Below are 27,361 nucleotides of genomic sequence, written 5' to 3'. Positions count from 1 at the left end.
GTGAGTAGAACCAATCATTAGAGATTATGGAGATGAAGCATGGTTTGACCTGCCTCCCATTTATCTAACATAAATCTATCTGGATACAAGCAATCTCTACCTGCCACTGGGAAACTTAGGTTATAAAGATTAAAAAATACATAAAACACTGTGGGCAATATGAAAGAGTAATCAGTATTATACAATTTAGCATCTCATTTTAAGTGCTATGAAAGATCTGTGAGGGATTGAGTTAAGGCTGGGCACAGTGACTCATGCCTATAATCCCAGTACTTTGGGAAGCCAAGGCAGGTAGACTGCTTCAGCCCAGGAGCTCAAGAGCAGCTTAGGCAATATAGTGAAACCTTGTCTCTACAAAAAAAATAATAATAATAATAATAGCCATGTGTGGTGGCACATGCCTGCAGTCTCAGCTACTTGGGAAGCTGAGGTGGGAGGATAACTTATAACTTGAGCCTGAGAGTTTCAGCTGCCATGAATTGTGATTGAGTCACTGTACTCCAGCCTGGGCAGAGTGAGACCCTGCCTCAAAAAACTAACGAGTTAAGAAGTGCAAAAGTATATACTATGAATATCTTGCAAAGATATAACGATTAATAATAATAGGGTTTTCAAATCTAGAAGGGATAAGTAAAATAGAAGATAATTCATCCAATGGGTTCCTGGAGGAGTTTCATTTTGCAGCATTCAAAGGGAGGTTAGTAGTCACAGAAGTGGAAAGGAATGAATGGATAGGGCAGTTGGCTGGGCAGAAATGGAATGAGGATATTGTAAAGTAAATTGTAGGTGAAACAAGTGGGCATGATTGAAGCAAATGTGGCAGTAGGGGAGAGATGGGATATGTTGGACCACATAAAGGACCTTGAATGCCAGTTCAAGAAAATAAGACAGGTTAAGCTGGAATAGTTGGCATCAGAACTAGAGCTGACAGAGTTAGAATGAGCACTCAGCCCCTGGCTACCATTAACTAGCCATGTTGTCTTGGACAAGGTATTTACTCACCTGTTCAACTTCCTTATTAATGTTAAACAGGTGAGTAAATACTTTGTTCAAGACAACATGGCTAGTTAACAACTGGGATGGCTACTGGTGTTTGTCTCAAATTGATCTAGACAGCCCTAGGTCCCTGAGTTGATGCCCTTGGAGGTAGCAACCAGTAGGGTGATGCCAAGTGAGGGAGTCTCTGGGTCTCTCCTAATTCAGCCAAAGCAGCTCTCAGTTTATCTGTTTTATGTTTTAACCCCATGAGGTAGTATTTTAACAATCCCCATTTTACAAATTAGTAATTGGAGGCACAAAACAATTAAGTAACTTGCCCACAGTCTCCCAGTAAGTGGAGAAGACAGGATTTGAACCTAATCAGTTATTGAAGAAAGTGCTGTCATCCTCCTCAGTATACCAACAGCCTCTAATAAACGTGAAATAGCAAAAAAGGATAGAGACCAAGGTTTGCCAGACTAGACTCCAAACTCTTTTTTCCCCCAGTAATGTGGTCACTTGATGTATTCCTTTGCATTAAAGCCCTAAATGAAAATCCATTTCCTTCACAATTAGATCCAGCCTATATTATTCTGTGCATAATGCTTGGCCCTGGGTTGAAGGAACATTTGGGCATATGTAAACCTAGATAGACTCCACTGTCAGGCTGCAGAAAGCACTAAAAGAAATATGAATGAGCAGAAGAGATAAGTTCTATCCAAAGACATCTGGGACAACTAGAAGTGGTATTTGAACCAGACCTTGAAGTATGAGTTGATTTTCATTAATTACATTTCTTTAGGTAGAAGGCAACAGAAACTAACAAGCTGAAAATGAAAAAAAAAAAAAAAGGTGGGTGAATTTATTTATTTTAAGAAAAATAAAAATCTCTGTTGCCCAGGCTGGAGTACAGTGATGTGATCTTGGCTCACTGCAACCTCCCCTTCAAGCCAGGTTCAAGCCATTCTCCTCCCTCAGCCTCCCGAGTAGCTGGGACTACAGGCGTGTGCCTCCACGCCCAGCTAATTTTTGTATTTTTAGTAGAGATGGGATTTCACCATGTTGGCCAGGGTGGTATTGAACTCCTGACCTCAGGTGATCCACCCACCTCAGCCTTCCAAAGTGCTAGGATTACAGACGTTAGCCCCTGCATCTGGTGGGCGAATTTACTGATAGGCTATTGGAATCATTCAGAAGACTGAAGAATGTCTAGGAAAGGTTGGACAGGAAAACTCAGGGGTCCTCAGCAATATCAAGATTGAAAGAATAAAGTCTGTTCCTCTCCTAGCTTGTTAATGGCCTTTCAGAGCCATGAGTTGGAAATTCAAAATGAATCATAGAACATAATTGCCTAGAACTATGATCTTAACCAGGGGTGATTTTTTTTTTGCCCACCACAAAACATTTGACTATGTCTGAGGACATTTTTTATCGTTGTAATTAGGGGCAGAAGGTGCTGCTTGTATTTGGTGGGAAGAGACCAGGGATGCTGCTAAACATCCTGTAATACACAGGACAAGATCCCCACAACAAATAATTCATTATCCAGCCCAAAGCATTGGTAGTGCCAAAGTTGATAAACCCTGGCTTGGAATACCAAATAATTACCATCTAAAATAACAAGTATAGTTAAAAAAAAAATGTAGAAAATATGGCCGGGCGCAGTGGCTCACGCCTGTAATCCCAGCACTTTGGGAAGCTGAGGTGGGCGGATCACAAGGTCAGGAGATCGAGATCATCCTGGCTAGCATGGTGAAACCCCCATCTCTACTAAAAATACAAAAAATTAGCTGGGAGCCAAGATGGCCGAATAGGAACAGCTCCAGTCTACAGCTCCCAGCCTGAGCGACACAGAAGACGGGTGATTTCTGCACTTCTGTTTGAGGTACTGATTTCATCTCACTAGGGAGTGCCAAACAGTGGGTACAGGACAGTCGGTGAAGCGCACTGTGCATGAGCCGAAGCAGGGCGAGGCATTGTCTCACTCGGGAAGCACAAGGGGTCAGGGAGTTCCCTTTCCTAAAGGGGTAACAGACGGCACCTGGAAAATCGGGTCAGTCCCACCCTAATACTGCGCTTTTCCAACAGGCCTGGAGATTGTGTCCTATGCCCACGGAGTATCGCTGATTGTTAGCACAGCAGTCTGAGATCAAGCTGCAAGGTGGCAGCGAGGCTGGGGGAGGGGCGCCCGCCATTGCCCAGGCTTGCTTAGGTAAACAAAGCCAGGAAGCTCGAATTGGGCGGAGCCCACCACAGCTCAAGGAGGCCTGCCTGCCTCTGTAGGCTCCACCTCTGGGGGCAGGGCACAGACAAACAAAAAGTCAGCAGGAACCTCTGCAGACTTAAATGTCCCTGTCTGACTGACAGCTTTGAAGAGATTAGTGGTTCTCCCAGCACACAGCTGGAGATCTGAGAACCGTCAGACTGCCTCCTAAAGTGGATCCCTGACCCCCGAGCAGCCTAACTGGGAGGCACCCCCCAGTAGGGACAGACTGACACCTCACTCAGCCGGGTACTCCTCTGAGACAAAACTTCCAGAGGAACTATCAGACAGCTGAATTTGTGGTCTCATGAAAATCCACTGTTCTGCAGCCACCGCTGCTGACACCCAGCCAAACAGGGTCTGGAGTGGACCTCTAGTAAACTCCAACAGACCTGCAGCTGAGGGTCCTGTCTGGTAGAAGGAAAACTAACAAACAGAAAGGACATCCACACCAAAAACCCATCTGTACATCACCATCATCAAAGACCAAAAGTAGATAAAACCACAAAGATGGGGAAAAAACAGAGCAGAAAAACTGGAAACTCTAAAAAGCAGAGCACCTCTCCTCCTCCAAAGGAATGCAGTTCCTCACCAGCAACGGAACAAAGCTGGACGGAGGATGACTTTGACGAGTTGAGAGAAGAAGGCTTGAGATGATCAAACTACTCTGAGCTACGGGAGGAAATTCAAAACAATAGCAAAGAAGTTAAAAACTTTGAAAAAAAATTAGAAGAATGGAGAACTAGAATAACCAATGGAGAGAAGGGCTTAAAGGAGCTGATGGAGCTGAAAGCCAAGTATGGAGAACTACGTGAAGATTGCAGAAGCCTCGGTAGCAGATGCGATCAACTGGAAGAAAGGGTATCGCTGATGGAAGATGAAATGAATGAAATGAAGAGAGAAGGGAAGTTTAGAGAAAAAAGAATAAAAAGAAATGAACAAAGCCTCCAAAAAATTTGGGACTATGTGAAAAGACCAAACCTGCGTCTGATTGGTGTACCTGAAAATGATGGGGAGAAATGGAACCAAGTTGGAAAACACTCTGCAAGATATTATCCAGGAGAACTTCCCCAATCTAGCAAGGCAGGCCAACATTCAGATTCAGGAAATACAGAGAACGCCACAAAGATACTCCTCAAGAAGAGCAACTCCAAGACACATAATTGTCAGATTCACCAAAGTTGAAATGAAGGAAAAAATGTTAAGGGCAGCCAGAGGGAAAGGTCAGGTTACCCACAAAGGGAAGCCCATCAGACTAACAGCTGATCTCTCGGCAGAAACTCTACAAGCCAGAAGAGAGTGGGGGCCGATATTCAACATTCTTAAAGAAAAGAATTTTCAACCCAGAATTTCATATCCAGCCAAACTAAGCTTCATAAGTGAAGGAGAAATAAAATACTTTACAGACAAGCAAACGCTGAGTGATTTTGTCACCACCAGGCCTGCCCTAAAAGAGCTCCTGGAGGAAGCACTAAACATGGAAAGGAACAACCGGTACCAGCCACTGCAAAAACATGCCAAATTGTAAAGACCATCGAGGATAGGAAGAAACTGCATCAACTAACGAGCAAAATAACCAACTAACATCATAATGACAGGATAAGATTCACACATAACAATATTAACATTAAATGTAAATGGGCTAAATGCTCCAATTAAAAGACACAGACTGGCAAACTGGATAAGGAGTCAGGACCCATCAGTGTGCTGTATTCAGGAAACCCATCTCACGTGCAGAGACACACATAGACTCAAAATAAAGGGATGGAGGAAGATCTATCAAGCAAATGGAAAACAAAAAAAGGCAGGGGTTGCAATCCTAGTCTCTGATAAAATAGACTTTAAACCAACAAAGATCAAAAGAGACAAAGAAGGCCATTACATAATGGTAAAGGGATCAATTCAACAAGAAGAGCTAACTATCCTAAATATATATGCACCCAACACAGGAGCACCCAGATTCATAAAGCAAGTCCTGAGTGACCTACAAAGGGACTTAAACTCCCACACAATAATAATGGGAGATTTTAACACCCCACTGTCAACATTAGACAGATCAATGAGACAGAAAGTTAACAAGGATATCCAGGAATTGAACTCAGCTCTGCACAAAGTGGACCTAATAGACATCTACAGAACTCTCCACCCCAAATCAACAGAATATACATTTTTTTCAGCACCACACCACACCTATTCCAAAATTGACCACATAGTTGGAAGTAAACCTCTCCTCAGCAAATGTAAAAGAACAGAAATTATAACAAACTGTCTCTCAGACCACAGTGCAATCAAACTAGAACTCAGAATTAAGAAACTCACTCAAAACCGCTCAACTACATGGAAACTGAACAACCTGCTCCTGAATGACTATTGGGTACATAATGAAATGAAGGCAGAAATAAAGATGTTCTTTGAAACCAACGAGAACAAAGACACAACATACCAGAATCTCTGGGACACGTTCAAAGCAGTGTGTAGAGGGAAATTTATAGCACTAAATGCCCACAAGAGAAAGCAGGAAAGATCCAAAATTGACACCCTAACATCACAATTAAAAGAACTAGAAAAGCAAGAGCAAACACATTCTAAAGCTAGCAGAAGGCTAGAAATAACTAAAATCAGAGCAGAACTGAAGGAAATAGAGACACAAAAAACCCTTCAAAAAATTAATGAATCCAGGAGCTGGTTTTTTGAAAAGATCAACAAAATTGATAGACCGCTAGCAAGACAAAGAAGAAGAGAGAGAAGAATCAAATAGATGCAATAAAAAATGAAAAAGAGGATATCACCACTGATCCCACAGAAATACAATCTACCATCAGAGAATACTACAAACACCTCTATGCAAATAAACTAGAAAATCTAGAAGAAATGGATAAATTCCTCGACAAATACACCCTCCCAAGACTAAACCAGGAAGAAGTTGAATCTCTGAATAGACCAATAACAGGTTCTGAAATTGTGGCAATAATCAATAGCTTACCAACCAAAAAGAGTCCAGGACCTGATGGATTCACAGCCGAATTCTACCAGAGGTACAAGGAGGAACTGGTACCATTCCTTCTGAAACTATTCCAATCAATAGAAAAAGAGGGAATCCTCCCTAACACATTTTATGAAGCCAGCATCGTCCTGATACCAAAGCCTGGCAGAGACATAACCAAAAAAGAGAATTTCAGACCAATATCCTTGATGAACACTGATGCAAAAATCCTCAATAAAATACTGGCAAACCGAATCCAGCAGCACATCAAAAAGCTTATACACCATGATCAAGTGGGCTTCATCCCTGGGATGCAAGGCTGGTTCAACATACGCAAATCAATAAATGTAATCCAGCATATAAACAGAACCAAAGACAAAAACCACAAGATTATCTCAATAGATGCAGAAAAGGCCTTTGACAAAATTCAACAACCCTTCATGCTAAAAACTCTCAATAAATTAGGTATTGATGGGACGTATCTCAAAATAATAAGAGCTATCTATGACAAACCCACAGCCAATATCATACTGAATGGGCAAAAACTGGAAGCATTCCCTTTGAAAACTGGCACAAGACAGGGATGCCCTCTCTCACTGCTCCTATTCAACATAGTGCTGGAAGTTCTGGCCAGAGCAATCAGGCAGGAGAAGGAAATAAAGGGTATTCAATTAGGAAAAGAGGAAGTCAAATTGTCCCTGTTTGCAGATGACATGATTGTATATCTAGAAAACCCCATTGTCTCAGCCCAAAATCTCCTTAAGCTGATTAGCAACTTCAGCAAAGTCTCAGGATACAAAATCAATGTACAAAAATCACAAGCATTCTTGTACACCAATGACAGACAGATAGCCAAATCATGAGTGAATTCCCATTCATAATTGCTTCAAAGAGAATAAAATACCTAGGAATCCAACTTACGAGGGATGTGAAGGACCTCTTCAAGGAGAACTACAAACCACTGCTCAATGAAATAAAAGAGGATACAAACAAATGGAAGAACATTCCATGCTCATGGGTTGGAAGAATCAATATCGTGAAAATGGCCATACTGCCCAAGGTAATTTATAGATTCAATGCCATCCCCATCAAGCTACCAATGACTTTCTTCACAGAATTGGAAAAAACTACTTTAAAGTTCATATGGAACCAAAAAAGAGCCCACATTGCCAAGTCAATCCTAAGCCCAAAGAACAAAGCTGGAGGCATCATGCTACCTGACTTCAAACTATACTACAAGGCTACAGTAACCAAAACAGCATGGTACTGGTACCACAACAGAGACATAGATCAATGGAACAGAACAGAGCCCTCAGAAATGATGCCGCATATCTACAACTATCCCATCTTTGACAAACCTGATAAAAACAAGAAATGGGGAAAGGATTCCCTATTTAATACATGGTGCTGGGAAAACTGGCTAGCCATATGTAGAAAGCTGAAACTGGATCCCTTCCTTACACCTTATACAAAAATTAATTCAAGATGGATTAAAGACTTAAATGTTAGACCTAAAACCATTAAAATCCTACAAGAAAACCTAGGCAATACCATTCAGGGCATAGGCGTGGGCAAGGACTTCATGTCTAAAACACCAAAAGCAATGGCAACAAAAGCCAAAATTGACAAATGGGATCTAATTAAACTAAAGAGCTTCTGCACAGCAAAAGAAACTACCATCAGAGTGAACAGGCAACCTACAGAATGGGAGAAAATTTTTGCAACCTACTCATCTGACAAAGGGCTAATATCCAGAATCTACAATGAACTCAAACAAATTTACAAGAAAAAAACAAACAACCCCATCAAAAAGTGGGCAAAGGACATGAACAGACACTTCTCAAAAGAAGACATTTATGCAGCCAGAAAACACATGAAGAAATGCTCATCATCACTGGCCATCAGAGAAATGCAAATCAAAACCACAGTGAGATACCATCTCACACCAGTTAGAATGGCCATTATTAAAAAGTCAGGAAACAACAGGTGCTGGAGAGGATGTGGAGAAATAGGAACACTTTTACACTGTTGGTGGGACTGTAAACTAGTTCAACCATTGTGGAAGTCAGTGTGGCGATTCCTCAGGGATCTAGAACTAGAAATACCATTTGACCCAGCCATCCCATTACTGGGTATATACCCAAAGGAGTATAAATCATGCTGCTATAAAGACACATGCACATGTATGTTTATTGCGGCACTATTCACAATAGCAAAGAGTTGGAACCAACCCAAATGTCCAACAACGATAGACTGGATTAAGAAAATGTGGCACATATACACCATGGAATACTATGCAGCCATAAAAAGTGATGAGTTCATGTCCTTTGTAGGGACATGGATGAAACTGGAAAACATCATTCTCAGTAAACTATCGCAAGGACAAAAAACTGAACACCGCATGTTCTCACTCATAGGTGGGAATTGAACAATGAGAACTCATGGACACAGGAAAGGGAACATCACACTGGGGGACTGTTGTGGGGTTGGGGGAGGGGGGAGGGACAGCATTAGGAGACATACCTAACACTAACTGACGAGTTAATGGTTGCAGCAAATCAACATGGCACATGGATACATATGTAACAAACCTGCACATTGTGCACATGTACCCTAAAACCTAAAGTATAATAATAAAAAAAAAAAAGAAAAAATTAGCCAGGCGTGGTGTCAGGCGCCTGTAGTCCCAGCTACTCGGGAGGCTGAGGGAGGAGAATGGCGTGAACGTGGGAGGCGGAGCTTGCAGTGAGCCGAGATTGTGCCACTGCACTCCAGCCTGGGTGACAGAGCGAGACTCCATCTCAAAAAAAAAAAGAAAAAAAAAAGTAGAAAATATAATGGGAATGAGAAGAAAGCAAAGCTCTTAGGAGACATTTGGGAAGGATTTTTGGAGGAAGTAACAGTTGAACTGGGTCTTGAAAGACGGAAGATTGATTGGGCTCCGCGGATACGGGAAAAAGCATTCTGAGCAGCAGGAACAGAATGAGCAAAGCGGTGGGAGCATGATGGTGATTTAGAATACGTTCGGCCGGGCGCAGTGGCTCACGCCTGTAATCCCAGCACTTTGGGAGGCCGAGGCGGGCGGATCACGAGGTCAGGAAATCGAGACCATCCTGGCTAACATGGTGAATCCCCCATCTCTACTAAAAATACAAAAAAAAAAAAAAATTAGCTGGGCGCAGTGGCGGGCGCCTGTAGTCCCAGCTACTCGGGAGGCTGAGGCAGGAGAATGGCGTGAACCCGGGAGGCGGAGCTTGCAGTGACCCAAGATAGCGCCACCGCAGTCCGTCCTGGGCAAAGGAGCGAGACTCTGTCTCAAAAAAAAAAAAAAAAAAAAAAAGAGAATACGTTCACGAACTCTCTGACACTCTTCCCTTCAAAGGTGGAGCTTAGTCCCCCTCCTATTGATTGTGGGCTGGACTTAGTGATTCATTTCTAACTCAGAGAATATAATGGAAGTCATACTGTGTGACACATGAGGCTAGGTCATAAAAAGATAGCACACCCTTGCTGTTTTCCTCTCTTGGATCACTTACTTAGGGGGAAGACAGTAGCTATACTCAGACTGTCCCGGGACAGACCCATGTGGAAAGAAACTGAGGCCTCTCACCAATAACCAGCCCCAACTTACTAGTGAGACACCTTGGCAGCAGACCCTCAAGTCTAGGCATGACTGCGACCTTCTGAGAAATTCCAAGCCAGAAACGCATGGCTAAGCCGCTCCTAAATTCTTGACCTATAGTAACTGATAATAGGATAATGAATGCATACTGTGTTAACCACCAAGTTTTGGGCTTGTTTCCACTGTAATTGATAACTAAAAAAGCATGAAAATGTAGGGTCCACCTAAAAACTTGAAACTGTTTCATTTGCATATGGTTAGGGATTACTGAGAAATAAGGTTAGTAAGGCAGATGTGGTCAGATCATGGATGGCCTTGAATGTCAGTCTAAAGTTTGCTTTTTTTGTGGTATGCTGAAGAAATTTGCCATATGGGCTTTAGTGGATTCAGATCACATCTCTGACAGATTCTGAGTAGTTGGGGCAGGGATAGCTACAGATAGTATTGAGGAGCATCATCATAAATTGTCTCTAGAAGAAGAAAAGCAGCCTGTAAATGCCACCACTACACATTAAGTTCACCGAGGGCACAGGCCACTTTTTTAGGCATGCTTTGTCAATATAAGTATGCTGACAGAATCACACCTCACCTGACTTGATTTAAAATTTTCTAAAAAAGAAAAAAAAGTGGTTCACATATATCCAGGTCACTAATGTGACACTATTGACTTGATTTTTCTTGCCTGGCAGCTCTTTTGCAAGGGGAGGGTGACACATTAAATTGCATCCACCTGTGACATCTTAAGGTGACTGAATGTATCAAATTCTCTTTTTGGTACACAAGAGGAAAGGAGAGGCCTGAGGGCTCTGAAGGGTGACACAGAGGGGTGAACAGATTGAAGGGAGGAAACTTTAGGGGCTTCAGGCAAACCTCATTTACATGTGTCCAAGGACTTCAAAATGGAGTCCCTGATTTCTGCTTCCCTCTGGGGACTATTCAACTGAACTTTTTCCCTATGTTTTTTCTTTTTTCTTTGTCTTTTTTTTTTTGTAATTTGTGATGCCAAAAGTTTTCCTTAAATAGTCAGTTATGAGAACAAAGCTGCTGTCATCCCTGAATCAGTCACTCAAAGGTTATCTGGGAAATCAGAATAGTGTGTCTGGTATACTTCAACATCTTTGTTGTATTAGGCAGCAAAGCAGCCCAAGAAATTAAGTTTAGTAAAACTTTGGAATCATTTGGAGATAATAATTCCACTTTCGACCAATTTCAACCCCAATCAATTACTAAAATAAAATGCTTAGGGTAGAGAACTTCCCTGATTGCTTTAATCTCCTTTTCATTCAGCTACTGCGTTCTGTCTTCCTCCGTGGTTGAAAAGTCTCCATATTTGTCATCTTCAAAACGAGATAAGGTTCCCTCATCAATCTTATTTTTAGTAAATCACCAGTTTAACTCACCTTTCTTTAGCAAAACCTAACTACATATACAGAAAGGAAACTTTTTTGGAACTTCTCACTCTCTGAATGCATTAAGTAGAAACAGCTAAATTATAAAAAAATGCCCCTAATGTAAAACAAAACAAGACGATATAAAAGCATATATGTTAAGAATACGCAAGACTGAGAGCTCCAGGGCAGGGGAGCCAGGCATGGAGCAAACAAAGGCAAAGGTATGATAGCCCAGCTCCCTCCCGTGGCAGCCACACCTTACAGTCTCCAGCCATTGCAGTGCTGAAAGCACACTGTCCTGGGTTCAAATCCTAGCCTTGCTACTTTCACCGACTGGCCTTTGGCAGTTCAACTTAACTCTTCTAAGGCCCAGACCCTATAAAATTGTAATCATAGGACCACTGCAAGAATTCAATAAGAGGTTATATATAAAACTGTAAAATTCCAAGAAAACAGCAAATAATCAATACATGTTAGCTACTGTGGCTATTACTATTATCCCAACCCCAGAGGTTGTTCTGGGCACAAGAAGCACCTGATATACTGTTTTGGTGACTCCCCAAATTGGGGTGGCTGCAAGGTGAGGAGTCAGCAGTCACATGTAACTGTGCCATGAATTCAGATGTCAGGTTAACCGGGTCTCTTCCTAAAGGAACCAAACCAAGAATCTCACCATGATTTGAAACTGAGTCAATGTCTTTGCTAAAAGCAATCTTTTTTTTTTTTTTTTTTTTTTTGAGACAGAGTCTTGCTCTGTTGCCAGGCTGGAGTGCAGTGGCACGATCTCCACTCACTACTGCAACCTCCACCTCCTGTGTTCAAGTGCTTCTCCTGCCTCAGCCTCCCGAATAGCTGGGATTACAGGCGCCCACCACCACACCCAGCTAATTTTTGTATTTTTAGTAGAGACGGGGTTTCACCAACTTGGCCAGGCTGGTCTCAAACTCCTGACCTCATGATCTGCCCACCTTGGCCACCCAAAGCACTGGGATTACAGGCCTGAGCCGCCGTGCCCGGCCTGCCAAAAGCAATCTTTGAATCAAAGCTGGAAGAACTGATGCAATCGATATTCCTTAGTTTGGGACTGACTTGGTGCCTGAGTACCAGTCAACTTGGAGGGTCTGCCATATAAATTATGAGGGGTTTTTTTTTAACTGTGGGGGTCCTATTTTTGATAGATTATAGAAATAAGGAGTGACAAGTCAAGCTGTCATGAGAGGAGAGTCATCTAAAGTTAGTACTGAAAACAGAAATTTGGCTGGCAAATTAGTTAGGAAAGGGAGGCAGAACAATGGGAAAAATTTTTGCAATATTTCCTGGGAGTTGGGGATGGTGATGATGGCATGGGCCCTGGAGTGACCGCTTACCAATTAGTGGTTTACCTGTTAACTTTGGCAGATGTTTTACCAGTGAATGGTAAGATTTCTAACTGAGCTTCAGGCAAGACTGTCTAGTGAAAACTATACTTCTATTTACTCTTCACTAACTAACAAGGCCTGTTTTTTTCTTTACTTAGTTCTTATTTGAGATCTTTGTTAAGAAATTATAAAATATAAATAGAATATTAGTATCTTGGGTTATTTGGTTGTTGAGAAATTGTTCTCTAGAGAAAATATAATTTCATAACTGCAGTACTTATTCAATTAGACTAGGAAGTCTCCTCAGAGGTAACCTACTTCAACCTCTTTCTGTAGGCAGAAGCCATGCTCCCAACCAATCATATTCATGAATATCCAGCCTCTGTTTGACATTATTCTTTAAGGTTGTTTGCTTTTAGAATTTTCAGCCCATTTCTTGTAAGTTCCAGTTCTAAGAAAGGCTTCTTTACATATTAAGACAACTCATTTTTCCTGAAACTTGCAACCTTTTCCACTGACTGCCTTTTGTGATTCTGATTGGTGGTGACTTTCTGGTTTTCTCTTCACCTTTGTGGGGGACTAAAGGTGATTTTTTTTTTTTTTTTCAGAATAATAGTAATCAAACTATATAATCTCCAGAAACTGCCAGCAACTTCCAAATTCCTCTTCACATAGCTTCTCAAATACTTCATTAGAACCAGTGTGAAAAATTTAAAATACAATGTGACATTTCTCTAGTAGAATATAAGCTTCATGAGGGAAAAGACACGCGTCTCCTTCCTGTATTCCTGTACCCAGTACAGCACCTGACACATAATAGTGACCTTAGAAGAATATTTAAGAGTCATCGAATAAACATTTTGTAGAGCCATCCATGTTTATTTTCCATTCAGTGTTTACCAGGTGTCTGCTATTTGGACAGTCACTTCATTGTTCATTAGTACATGACTTTGGTAAATAGATCTCCTGTGAGGAGAAATATTATAACTACTATGGCATTCAACACTGGCATTTCAGTTACTCAACTAATCCACCCACTGATGGAGTGAACTTTGAATTAAATGCTTTGAAGAATAAAGTGAATCTTGATAAAAATCAAAGGCTGAAGAAATCTTGTTTGACAGAAGGCATGAACAAAAATGCTAAAATTAATACTGTTTGTGGAGAAACACTCATTCCACCGCAGACTAAATGGAGTTCATGAGTATCAAAATGCCTATGTGATCAAAAGGCAGAAACAGCTTCTTTTTACTAGGTCTGTTAATATTCCAGGACTCATAATATTCTGCCTACATGAGCACCTGTGTTTGTGGTAACTCAAAGTATTTGAACACCTTATCTCATCCAACCTCAAATTTCCTGTGAGGTAGTTAAGCACCGAGAGCTCTTGGTACTGTTTTCAAGATGAAGCAGATGAATTAGAGAGGCTGTTCACACACCGAATTTCACAGAAGCCTATGGAGGAAATGACGGGGAGACTTACCAGTTAACGCCCAGTTGCAGAAATCAATGTCAGAGCTTGAAAGGACCTTATAAACCCCTGATCCAATGTGGACTTTCCTGGTAAGACTTCTGTTTGCAGTGACTTGGTTCATTTTACTAACCACACAAATTTTAAGTAATTTTTAATCATAAAAGTAACATAGAACATAGTAATACATATATACATACATACATGATACAGAAAGGTATCAAAAAACAAAAACATATATTACTTCTTCCTCTAACATTCCAGTGCCAGTTTCCAAAGACTCCTATTACCCAGAAGTAACCACTGTTAATAATTTTTAATGTATATTTCCAAAAATTTTTTATGCATTTAGAAGTGTGTGCATGTGGGTGATGGGTGCACCAAAATCTCAGAAATCACCACTAAAGAACTTACTCATGTAACCAAACACCACCTGTTCCCCCAAAAACCTATTGAAATAAATAATAACACAATAAAGACTTAATAAAAAGTAAAGTAAAAATGTGTACATGTATACATACACGCAATGACAATTGGTCCTCAAATAACATCATTCCATTCAATGTCATTTCATTATACTGTTGATTGGAAAAAAATTGATTTCTGCGTGGGGCCCCTGTCTGTGTGGAGTTCTCATGTTCTCCCCATGTCTGTGTGGGTTTTCTCCGGGTATTCTGGTTTCCTCCCACATGCCAAAGATGTGTATGTTAGGTGAATTGGCGTGTCTACATTGTCCCAGCCTACGTGGGTGTGTGTGTGAGGTGCCCCCTGCTAGGGCATGGTGTCCTGGCCAGGGTGGCTTCTGCTTTGTGCCCTGAGCTGCTGGGATGGACTCTGGCCACCCTCAACCCTCAATTATTGGGTAATAATTATCTTGTTTTTATTTATCTTTCTTAAAAGTATATATAGTTCACATTTATTTCAGTGTTTAATATTAGAAGTGTTTTAGTCTTTAGAAGTTTGGTGATGTTTTTGTGACCAGAAATATGCCATAGGAACTTAACTCTTGTTTATATCAATTAGCCTGCAGTAAATTTGGTTCTGTTGTGTGTTTCCTTAAAGCTGAAGTTTCCAAGTACCTACTGATGACGTTAAGTGAGGACTTAACTTGTGTGTTGCAGCTCCTATTGAATTGCTACACTTGGAAGCATAGCAGGCATTTCAAACTTTAAAAAGATCTTCTGCTATTCTGTTCCAATTCTGACCTTCTCACAGTTTTATTCATCTAGTAAACACCAACTCGATCCTTCCAGTTGCTCAGGTCAAAACCTTTAAGTCATCTTTGGTTCCTCTCTATCCAAAACACCATCTATCCAATTCACCAGCAAATCTTATTGAGTATATGTTCAAAATATCTCCAGAATCCAACCACTTATCACCATGTCCACTGCTTCCACCATAACTCAAGCCACTAGCATCTGTTGCCTGAATTATTACAATAGCCTTCTAACTGGTCTCCCTACTACTACACAGCTTTCTACTGTCTATACTCAGGATAGCAGACAGAAGGATCCTGTGAAAACACAAGTCAGATCGTATACCTTCCATGCACAAAAAACATTCAAATGCTCCCCAGTTAATTCAGAGTAAAAGCTGAAGTAAAAGACTGTCCATGGTCTGCTGACCCTATTACGTATATGACTTAATCTCCTGCGACTCTAGAGAAACTTCACTCTCTTTGTTCCACATATACTGGCTTTTGCGCTGTCCTGAACATGCCTGGCATGCTCCTGCCTCAGGGCCTTGCACTTGCTGTTTCCTCTGTCTGGAATGCTCTTACACCAACTATCATCACTTCATTCAAGTCTTTTTTTTTTTTTTTTTTGAGATGGAGTCTCGCTCTTTCGCCCAGGCCAGACTGCAGTGGCGCTATCTGGACTCACTGCAAGATCCGCCTCCCGGGTTCTCGCCATTCTCCTGCCTCAGCCTCCCAAGTAGCTGGGACTACAGGCACCTGCCACCGTACCCGGCAACTTTTTTGTATTTTTAGTAGAGACGGGGTTTCACTGTGTTAGCCAGGATGGTCTCGATCTCCTGACCTCCTGATCCACCCACCTCGGCCTCCCAAAGTGCTGGGATTACAGGCGTGAGCCACCATACCCAGCCTCAAGTCTTAATTTAAATGTAACTTTCTCAATCAGTCCTTCTCTAGCCCCTCTTAAAATTACAACTCCATCCCCAAACTCACACTCTGTATTCCCTTTCCTGCTTTTGTTTTCTCCTTAAAATTCATTTTTACTCATTTGTCTTTTTAGTTATCTGTCTAAGGTAGATTATGTTTCTAAAGATGACTACAACATTAACTTTCATCCCACATATTGTTTTCTAATGCGACATTGTCATTCTCTATCAAGAAATGGAGCCTATTTTGCCCTCACTTGAATCTGGGCTTCTGCCTTCCATCCTTGGGATGCCTCCTCTTGGAAGTTCACAGCCATATTAGAAGAACAAATACCCTGAGACCACCATGCTGTAAGGGGGCCCAAACTAGCCAGGTGAAGAAAAGGCCATGTACCAAAGCTCTGGACATGTGACTAAAGCCTTCTGGAACCGTCTGTGCCAACATCACCAATCAGCTGAAGGGAGTCAAGGAAGAGATCCAGTCAATACTGGATGGAAGAGAAGAACTGCCAAGCTGAGCCCTGAATTCCTGACTCATAGAATTGTGATGAAATAAAGGTTGTTGTTTGAGGACACTATGTTTTGGAATAGTTCATTAAACAGCAATAGATTCTTGAAATATTCCTATGCTATAATGCAAGCTCCACAAGGATAAAGATTTTTTATCGTTTTTGTTTTACTTTTTTGCTGCTGCATCCCTGGTGCCTGCTGTAGTGCTCAGAATGAGGTAGGTGCTTGGTAAATATCTGTTGAATGAATGAATATATGAATGAAAGAGAGAGAGAACATAATGAAGAGAACTTAACTAGTGGATCCATCTTTCTTTCCAGTGCCGTGAAAAAATAGGATATGGAACCTAACTATGGCAGTAATAAGAGAAATTAGTGGCCATGGGCATGCTGCCTTGCAGGGCCAGCTTCCCAGGCTGGCCAGGATGCAGAGAACACTTGGCAATATATCTCAGGAAAACCAGTTTCACAGACATTGTCTTCAAACCTTTGTTTTTTTTTTGAGACATTAAATCAACCTTTTAATAAGCCAAATCATCTTTTAAGATGAAGCTTGTCTTTTTAAATGTAAAGTAACACAGGCACATGGTAAAATTTTATACAACACAGAAAGTTGTAGAAGGAAAAGAGGTTCATTTTACCCTGATGTTAACAGTTCCTTTGGTAGTAGTTAGAAAATGTTTAGGCATGAGTGAAGCCTTAAGATTCATTCTATTTTGTTCTCTCTTTTTTCACTCTACATAGTATCTTAAAGAGATTTTCCTAAAGGCATCTACAACAACAATTAGCTTTTACTTATTGAATGCTTACTATAGCTACTCTTGTTAGTCTGTGTAGTGTTGCTATAAATAATAACCTGAAGCCAGGCACAGTGGCTCACACCTGTAATCCCAGCACTTTGGGGAGGCTGAGACGGGTGGATCACCTGAGGTCACAGGTTCAAGACCAACCTGGCCAACATGGAAAACCCCGTCTCTACTAAAAATACAAAAATTAGCCAGGTGTGCTGGCATACGCCTGTAATCCCAGCTACTCAGGAGGCTGAGGCAAAAGAATCTCTTGAATCCAGGAGGGGGAGGTTGCAGTGAGCAGAGATGGCACCACTGTATTCCAGCCTGGGCGACACAGTGAGACTCTGTCTCAAAAAAAAAAATAAAAAATAAAAAAATTAAAAAAATACCTGAGGCTGGGTAATTTCTAAAGAAAAGGGGTTTATTTGGTTTACAATTCTACAGACTGTGCAAGAAGCATGGTTCCAGCATCTGCATCTGGTGAGGGCCTCAGACTACCTCCACTCATGGCGGAAGTTGAAGGGGAGACAGTGTGAGCAGAGATCACATAGCAAGAGCAGAAGCAAGGGACTGGGGGAGGTGCAAAGTGGGAAGGGCCGGGCACAGTGGCTCACGCCTGTAATCCCAGCACTTTGGTAGCTGAGGCAGGTGGATCACAACATAAGGAGATCGAGACTATCATGGCCAACATGGTGAAACCCGTCTCTACTAAAAATACAAAAATTAGTAGGGCGTGGTGGTATGTGCCTGTAATCCCAGCTACTCGGGAGGCTGAGGCAGGAGAACCGCTTGAACCCGGGAGGTAGAGGTTGCAGTGAGTGGAGATCATGCCACTGCACTCCAGCCTGGGCAACAGAGCAAGACTCCATCTCAAAAACAAACACAAAAAACCATCTCTGGCAGGAACAAATAAAGCCAGAACTCACTCACACACCCCTGGGGTGAGGGCATTAATCTATTCATGAGGGATCCACCCCCGTGACCCAAACACCTCCCATTTAAGCCCACCTCCAACATTGGGGATCAAATTTCAACATAAGATTTGGAGGAACAAATATCCAAAATATAGCAGTCACCATACAATAGACGATTTCATCCTCACAACAACCCAGTGAAGTCGATATCATCATTATTCCCATTTTATAGATGAGGAAACTGATACTTGAGGGGGCAATGTAACTTACCCAAAGTCAAACACTTTGAAAATGATAGATTCAAATTCTGACTCCACAGCAGTGCTCTTAACTTTCTTTCTCTACTGCCTCTGTTACAGAAAGTGAACTCCTTATCTCTAAGTGCTGCATTGTTGTATTCCATAGCAATGACTGGACTAGCAACTCTGAAACAATCTTTTGTGCAATCTAGACTTGATAAATGAGTATATATATATTGAGGATAGTGGAAGCCAGGTTTCTTACTGTTGGTAATGGAACTTGCATGTATGGAAAGCGGAAGACTAGAACATACACTGTAGTGTTGGGTTAGAGTTGGAAGTATCACTATGGGCTGATTTTTTTTTTTTTACATGTCTATCCTAGCTCTGTCCATCGAAAAGACCTAGAAATAATGACATACCAGTAGCCATAAACATACTGAGCCCCCAGATCTTGGTTCTAAATACTATTCTCCAGTAAAAGGAACCAGAGATCCTTGACTAATTCTGGTTCTGGGATAGGGACAGCACATCATGAGCCTGGAATATCTTGTCGCTCCAAAAAATACCCTCAATAACCAAAGCTGAAAACATTTGAGCAACAAAATAAAGTATTATTGGATGATAACACAGAATGTAAAATAACTATTTGTTATCCATACTGATATAAATTGTTGAATAGGTAAATAATACGAAAGATTTCAAAATAATTTATGGAGATTCTCTACTATCAAGGAGGTGAAGCATAACTTCACTTCTTAAGCCAGTGCTTCACTTGGTGACTTCCTTTCAAAGAGTACAGCATGAAAAGGTAGGAAAAAAACCCAGTAGCTTCAGAATAGAAGAAGCTGACAAACACTACATCAGGCAGTGGGAGCTTTCAGTTGGCTCCACTGTTCCTTTGACATGCCTCCATCAATGTGTTTTTGTTTGAGCACTTCTTTTCTTTTTGGTAAAACAAAATACTCCAGGCTCCTCCTATGTATTTCCTCCCCCAATCCTAGAACCAGCCATTTCTCCAAAGAGCCCTAGTTTATTTTATTTCGAGAATGGTATTAGAAACCAATATCTAGTAGTTTAGTGTGCTCATTTTTACTGGGATTTCATTGCTTCTAGCCTCTGCAGACAGAAGAAAATATATATGTATATATGAATGTATATATTCATATCTATAAATACTTCTATCTATATTAAGCTAAACATGAGTTCAAACTGATGTCTCCAACTCTAAACTGTGACCACAAAGATCAGTCTAGCCCCGTCCCCTTGATCATTTGTAACCTCTCACTGGAACAGTGAAAAACCTGGCTCCTACCATCCATTATCCATTTATGTAAAATTTCAGTATATATGTATAGTAGTAGCCAACTTTTTTATTTTAGCCATTCTAATTGGTAGATAGTAGTATCTTCTAAAGGTTTCAGTTTCCATTTTCCTTGTGATTAAAGACATAGAACATCTTTCCATGTGCATTCTTCCCATCAGTATATCTTCTTTGGTTATATATCTGTTCAAACCTTTTCCTCATTTAAAATTAGATTTTTTCTTCTCATTATGTTTCAGAAGTTACTTGTGTACTTTGGATTCATGTCCTTTATCAGATATGTGGTTTGCAAGTATTCTCTCCCAGACTCTCACTTATTTGTTCATTCTCTGACCAGTGCTTTTAATTTTGATGAGATCAGATTTATCAGAATCTTGGTTTTTATTTTATTATTTTACAAGCCATGTTTTTGTTGTCATGTCTAAGAAGTGTTTGCCTAACCCAACGTCACTGATATTTTTCATACATTTTTTACTTCCAAAAATTGTACAGTTTTGGTCTGTGATCTGTTTTATAGTTTATTTTGTATATGGTGTGATATATCGATTAATTTTTTTGCATATGAATATCCAGTTACTCTAGCACCCTTTATTTAAAAGACTACTTTCTCTTCACTGAATTGCCTTTACAGTTGTAGAGTTTGTAGAGTTAATTGTTCATGTATTTGTGAGCAATTTTTTTATTCAGAGACTCCCTATTTTTTTCCATTGATTTGTTGTTCTATCTTTACACCAATACTACATTGTCTTAATTACTTCAGCTTTCTGATAAGTCTTAAAACCAGGTTATTGTTTCTAAAACTTTATTATTTTTCAAAATTGTTTTGGCTATTTGAGATTCTTTGCATTTCCATATGAATTTTAGAATTGTCTTGTTGATTTCTATTAAAACTCCTGCTGTCATTTTGATTGGGATTATATTTAATCTATAGATTCATTTGGGAAAAGTTACATTTTTTTTTTCTTTTTTGAGACAGGGTCTTACTCTGTAACCCAGGCTGGGGTGCAGTACACAGTCACAGTTCACTGCAGCCTTGACCTCTTGGTCTCAAGTTTTCCTCCATCCTTAACCTCCCAAGTCTCTGAACTACAGGCATGCACCACCATGCCTAGCTAAGTTTTTGGTTTTTTGTAGCGATGGGGTCTCACTGTGTTGCCCAGGCTGGTCTCGAACTTCTGGGCTCAAGTGATCCTCCTGCCTCAGCCTCACAAATTACTGGGATTACAGGCATGAGCCACCATTCCCAGCCAAAAGTGATATCTTAACTGTCATCTGGCCTAGGAACACAGGATATTTTTCCATTTGTCTAAGTCTTCCTTAATTTCTCTCAAATATTTTATAGTTATTAGGGTATAGATCTTGCACATCATTTGTCAAATTTATTCCTAACTAGTTCATTTTTGTGGTAGTGTTATAAATCATATTTTTGAGTTCAATATCTTCTTTCATTGCCAATATATAGAAATGCAGTAGATATTTGTATATTAATCTTGTATCATGCAACTTTGCTGAGCTCACTTATTAGTCTCAATAGGTTTTTTATGGAATCCACTGGATTTTAACATAGATGATTATGTCATCTCTAAATACAGTTTTGCTTTTTTTCATTGCAGTCTGAATTTATTGTATTTCTTTTTCTTGCCCTACTGCACTAATTAAAACTTCCACTATAATGTTGAATAGAAGTGGTGAGAGCAGAAATTCTTGTATTATTTCTGACCTTAGAAGGAACATCCAGTTCTTCATCACTAAGTGAGGTGTTATCTATAGATCTTTCATAGATGTTCTTTATTAGGTTAAGGAATTCTCTTGCATTCCTAGATTGCTGAGAATTTTTATCAGGAATAGTGTTATACTTTGTCAATGGCTTTTTCTGCATCTATTGAGATAATCACATGTTTTTTCTTTTTTAGTTTGCTAATGTAGTGAATTACACTGGTGACTTATATATGGTGATTTTAAAAAGTTAAACTTACATTCATGGGATAAATGACCACTTCGTCATTATCCTTTCTGTATATTGGTAGTATCAATTTGCTAAAACTTTATTCAGCGTTTTTGCATACGTGTTCATGAGGGGTTTGAGTTTGTAGTTCCTTTTCTTGTATGTTTTTGTCAGATTTCGGAATCAGGCTAATGCTGACCTCAAAGAATGAGTTGCAAAATATTTCATCCTCTTCAATTTTCTGGAAGAGCTTGCCTAAACTTGGTATTACTTTTTCTTTAAATGTTTGATAACATTCATTAGTAAAGCCATCTGGGCCTGAATTTTTCTTTCTTTGGAAGTTTGAACAAAAAATTTAATTCCTTTAATAGATGTAGAGCTATTTAGTTTATCTATTTATTCTTGAGGAATCTTTAGCAGTTTGTATCTTCCAAGGAATTTATACAACTCTTCTGGGTTTTCAAATTTACTAGCATAACATTGTTTGTAATATTCCTTTATTATCTTTTTAATATATGTAGACACTATTGTAGTGTCACCTCTCCTTATGTTGGTAATTTCTTCTCATTTTTTTCCTGACTATTCTGGCTAGAGGTTTATTAATTTTATTGATCTAAAATATCAGTTTTCATTTTATCAATTTTCTTTATTGTTTCTTTGTTTTCAAGTTCACAGATTTCTACTTGCTTTCTATGCTTTGTCTTCTGTATACATTGGATTTCATTTGTTTTATGTTTTCTAGTTTCTTAAGATGGAAGCTGATTTGAGACTGCTCTTCTTACCTACTACAGGCACTTAGTGCATCAATTCTCTCCTGTGTACAACTTTAGCATCATCCTACTAATTTTATTGCTCTGTGTTTTAATTTTTATTCCATTCAAAACACATTTTGGGGTTTTTTTGTTTGTTTTTTTGAGATGGAATCTCACTCAGTTGTCCAGGCTGGAGTGCAGTGGCACAATCTCGGCTCACTGCAACATCTGCCTCCCGGGGTCAAGCGATTCTCCTGCCTCAGCCTCCTGAGTAGCTGGAATTACAGGCACATGCCACCACACCCAGCTAATTTTTGTATTTTTAGTAGAGGTGGGGATTCGCCATGTCGACCAGGCTGGCCTTGAACTCCTGACCTCAAGTGATCCACTTGCCTCAGGCTCCTAAAGTGCTGGGATTACAGGCATGAGCCACCGCGTCTAGCCTCAAAACACTTTTAAATTTTCCTTTCAGCCAGGCATGGTGGCAATCCCAGCACTTTAGGAGGCCTAGGTGGGCAGATCACGAGGTCAAGACACTGAGACCATCCTGGCCAACATGGTGAAACCCCGTCTCTACTAAAAATACAAAAATTAGCTTGGCATGGTGGCACAAGCCTGTACTCCTAGCTACTTGGGAGGCTGAGGCAGGAGAATCACTTGAACCCAGGAGGCGGAGGTGGCAGTGAGCCGAGATTGTGCCACTGCACTTCAGCCTGGCATCAGAGCGAGACTCCATGGCAAAAAAAAATATATTTTTTTTTCTTTTTATTGTACTTTAAGTTTTAGGGTACATGTGCAAAACGTGCAGGTTTGTTACATATGTATACATGTGCCATGTTGGTGAGCTACACCCATTAACTCATCATTTAACATTAGGTATATCTCCTAATGCTATCCCTCCCCCCTCACCCCACCCCACAACAGGCCCCGGTGTGTGATGTTCCCTTTCCTGTGTCCATGTGTTCTCGTTGTTCAATTCTCACCTATGAGTGAGAACATGCAGTGTTTGGTTTTTTTGTCCTTGCGATAGTTTGCTGAGAATGATGGTTTCCAGCTTCATCCATATCCCTATAAAGGACATGAACTCATCATTTTTTATGGCTGCCTAGTATTCCGTGGTGTATATGTGCCACATTTACTTAATCCAGTCTATCATTGTTGGACATTTGGGTTAAGCAATAGCAACAAAAGCCAAAATTGACAAATGGGATCTAATTAAACTAAAGAGCTTCTGCACAGCAAAAGAAACTACCATCAGAGTGAACAGGCAACCTACAGAATGGGAGAAAATTTTTGCAATCTACTCATCTGACAAAGGGCTAATATCCAGAATCTACAATGAACTCAAACAAATTTACAAGAAGAAAACAAACAACTCCATCAAAAAGTGGATGAAGGGATATGAACAGACACTTCTCAAAAGAAGACATTTATGTAGCCAAAAGACACATGAAAAAATGCTCATCATCACTGGCCATCAGAGAAATGCAAATAAAGAAAAATTTCTTTCATCCCTTCTTTTATCATGAGTTATTTAGAAGAGTGTTATTTAATTTCTAAACATTTGTAGATGTTCTAAAGATCTTCCCGGTATTGATTTCTAATTTAATACTAATTTAATATCTAATTTAATAGATAGTATGTGTTAGAAAACATACTATCTATGGCTTGAATTCTTTTCAAAATATTCAGATCTGTTTTATGGCCCAGAATGTGGTTGTCCTTGTAAATATTTCATGTGCACTTGAAAAAAATGTCTAATTTGCTGTTATTAGGTGGAGTGTTCTTTAAGTTCAGTTGACAGATTGTGTTGTTCAAGTCTTCTATATACCTACTGAATTTTATCTACCTGTTTATTATTGAGAGAGAGGCATTAAAATCACCTCGAATTATAGATTTATTTTTCCTTGCAGTTCTATCTGTTTTTACTTAACGCCGTTTGAAAATCTCTTACTAGTTCATTAGTATTTAGGATTTTTATGTCTTCCTGATGGACCAATCTCTTCATCATCATGAAATGACCTTCTTTCTCCCTGGCACTATTCTTTGCTCTGAACTACTTCCTCTGATATTAACATAGCCTCTCCAGCTTTCTTTTTCTTTCTTTTCTATGTAATACCATGGTTATCTCTTTTCATCCTTTTACATTTAACCCCATTTGTTCTTTGTATTTAATGCAAGTTTTTTGTAGGCATTATACAGTTAAGGTCTTGTTTTTTAATATGACAGTCTCTGCTTTTTAACTGAGCTGTTTAGATCATTTATGTTTAATGTGATTATTGATGTGATTAGGTTTAAATCTATCATCTTGCTGTTTTCTATTTGTCCCATCAGTTCATTGTTCTTCTTCTTTTTCTGCCTTCTTCTGGATTAACTAGGCCTTTAAAATTATTTCATGTCTCACCTTTATTGCCTTTTTAAGATACAACTCTGTTGTTTTAGTGGTTTCTTTAGGGTGTACAGTAAAGGCCATCTTGTTAGATAAGCTATGGGGTTTCTCTATTGTGTTACTACCTACCTCCTAAAACTTTCACAGGAACATTTTTACTGTCTACTCTGTGCCAGGTACTTTTCAACACTTTAAATACATCAGGTCATGTAATATAACAATACTAGGAGGATGGACTGTTACTCCTATCTTACACATGTGAAAACTGAGACCTAACAGGTATACTGACCCTTGCTTATGGTTACATATCTAGTAAATGGTTGAGTTTGTATTAAACTCCTCTTTCCTTAGCCCTGGATCTCTGAGTGTTAGTAAGTTTATGTTGGTGATGACAAATCAATACTATATGTGGTAACTGCCTCCTTTGAAAATTTAGTTTTGTGTTATTGCTTTTATTGTTATTGTTTTAATTCACAAACCTGTTTGTGGTAACTTAAGCATTAAGGATTTCCTTGCATTTTTAATTTTATGTGATTTGGAAAATTGCCATACCACATGGCTCATTGCATGGCCCTCTCAGTTCCTGCAAAGTAATCCATCAAACAGAAACCACAGCATTTATTGTTGTAAATAGTCTTCCACTGGGTATAACATTGAACTCCACCAGCTCTGAGGGTTGTTTTTGTTTGCTTTTTTTTTTCTTTTAACCAACTTTACCAGTCTGAGTTTTTTAATTCTCCCCTAGAACTGATTACTAAAAAGTTATAATTTATTGTTTTTAAAATGTGATGTTTTCCCACTTAATATAGATTTATATTTCCTTTTTTTGTCAAGAAGATAATATACCAAAATAATAAATTGCTCTAAATTGCTCAGTGATTTCAGTTAATGTGAATCCATGTTTAGCCGGTTGGCATATAACAGTGGTTATCAAAGCCTGGTCCACAAATCTCTGGTGGTAGGGGCAGGTAAAGGGTGTGTCTCTGATACCTTTAGGTGATCTGAGAGGGCAAAACTATTTTTATAAAAGCACTAAAAAGATTGGGAGGCTGAGGCGGGTGGATCACGAGGTCAGGAGATCGAGACCATCCTGGCTAACACGGTGAAACCCCGTCTCTACTAAAAAATACAAAAAATTATTCGGGCGTGGTGGTGGGCGCCTGTAGTCCCAGCTACTCGAGAGTCTGAGGCAGGAGAGTGGCGTGAACCCGGGAGGCGGAGCATGCAGTGAGCCGAGACCACAGCACTGCACTCCAACCTGGGCGACACAGCGAGACTCCATCTCAAAAAAAAAAAAGACACTTGCCTTCTTCATTATGTTGACATTTGCGCTGATGATAAAAAGGCTATACTGGATAAAACTTTTGGTGCCTTAGCAGAAACGCCAAGGCTATATTAGTAGTCATATTCTTCACTGCAGTGCACTCAAAGGGAAAGAAAAAGACAGTTTTATTTAATATCCTTGATGGAGCAGTTAAAAATCATTAATTTTATTGAACAGTAACTCTTGATTACATGTTTTTAATATTCTGTGTGATGAAAGAGGAAGTATGCATAAGTATTTCTTCTGCATACCAAAGAACAATTGTTTCAAGGAGAAGCACTTGTGTGGTTGCCTGAGTTGTGAGTGCAACTCACCTCCTTTAAAAAAAAAATAGAAACTTACTTTTACTTGAAGGTGCAACTGACAGACAACTTATGGCTATTTATACTTGGATATTTGGCAGACATTTTTAAAAAAATGAATGAAGTCAGCCTGTCATTATAAGACATAAAATTGACAGAATTTGTTGCCAATGCTAAAATGTATTCTTTCAAGTGAAAATTAGAACTTTAGAAAACTTGTATCTGTCACCATGAATGTGACAGCTTCCTAATACTTAAAAACTCTTCTGATAAGTTGATAGTGATATTAGAAAATATGATTTTTTACATTGCATAATAAAATGTATCAACATTTGGAAAATCTCTATAACTCAGTCAGCCAATATTTTCCAAATGGCCAGTGCATGATCATGCCTGAATAAAAGTGCAAGATACTTTTGTAACAATGGATACTACTGTAACAGAGTACAAAATGTTAGTTGATATGATTTCAGATTCTGTATTACAACTATTATTTGTCAGACTTTGGTATAGTATCAAAAAAGAATATCTATGATTATATGAAAAGGCTACTAAAATACTTCTCCCTTTCCCAAATACATATCTGTGTAAAACCAGTTTTCTAGGCCGGGCGCGGTGGCTCACGCTTGTAATCCCAGCACTTTGGGAGGCCGAGGCGGGCGGATCACGCGGTCAGGAGATCGAG

This window comes from Hylobates moloch, unplaced genomic scaffold (assembly GCF_009828535.3).
Source record: "Hylobates moloch isolate HMO894 unplaced genomic scaffold, HMol_V3 SCAFFOLD_3, whole genome shotgun sequence".
NCBI classification, from domain to species: domain Eukaryota; kingdom Metazoa; phylum Chordata; class Mammalia; order Primates; family Hylobatidae; genus Hylobates; species Hylobates moloch.
The sequence above is the reverse complement of the archived record's forward strand: the minus strand, read 5'-3'. Positions refer to the sequence as shown.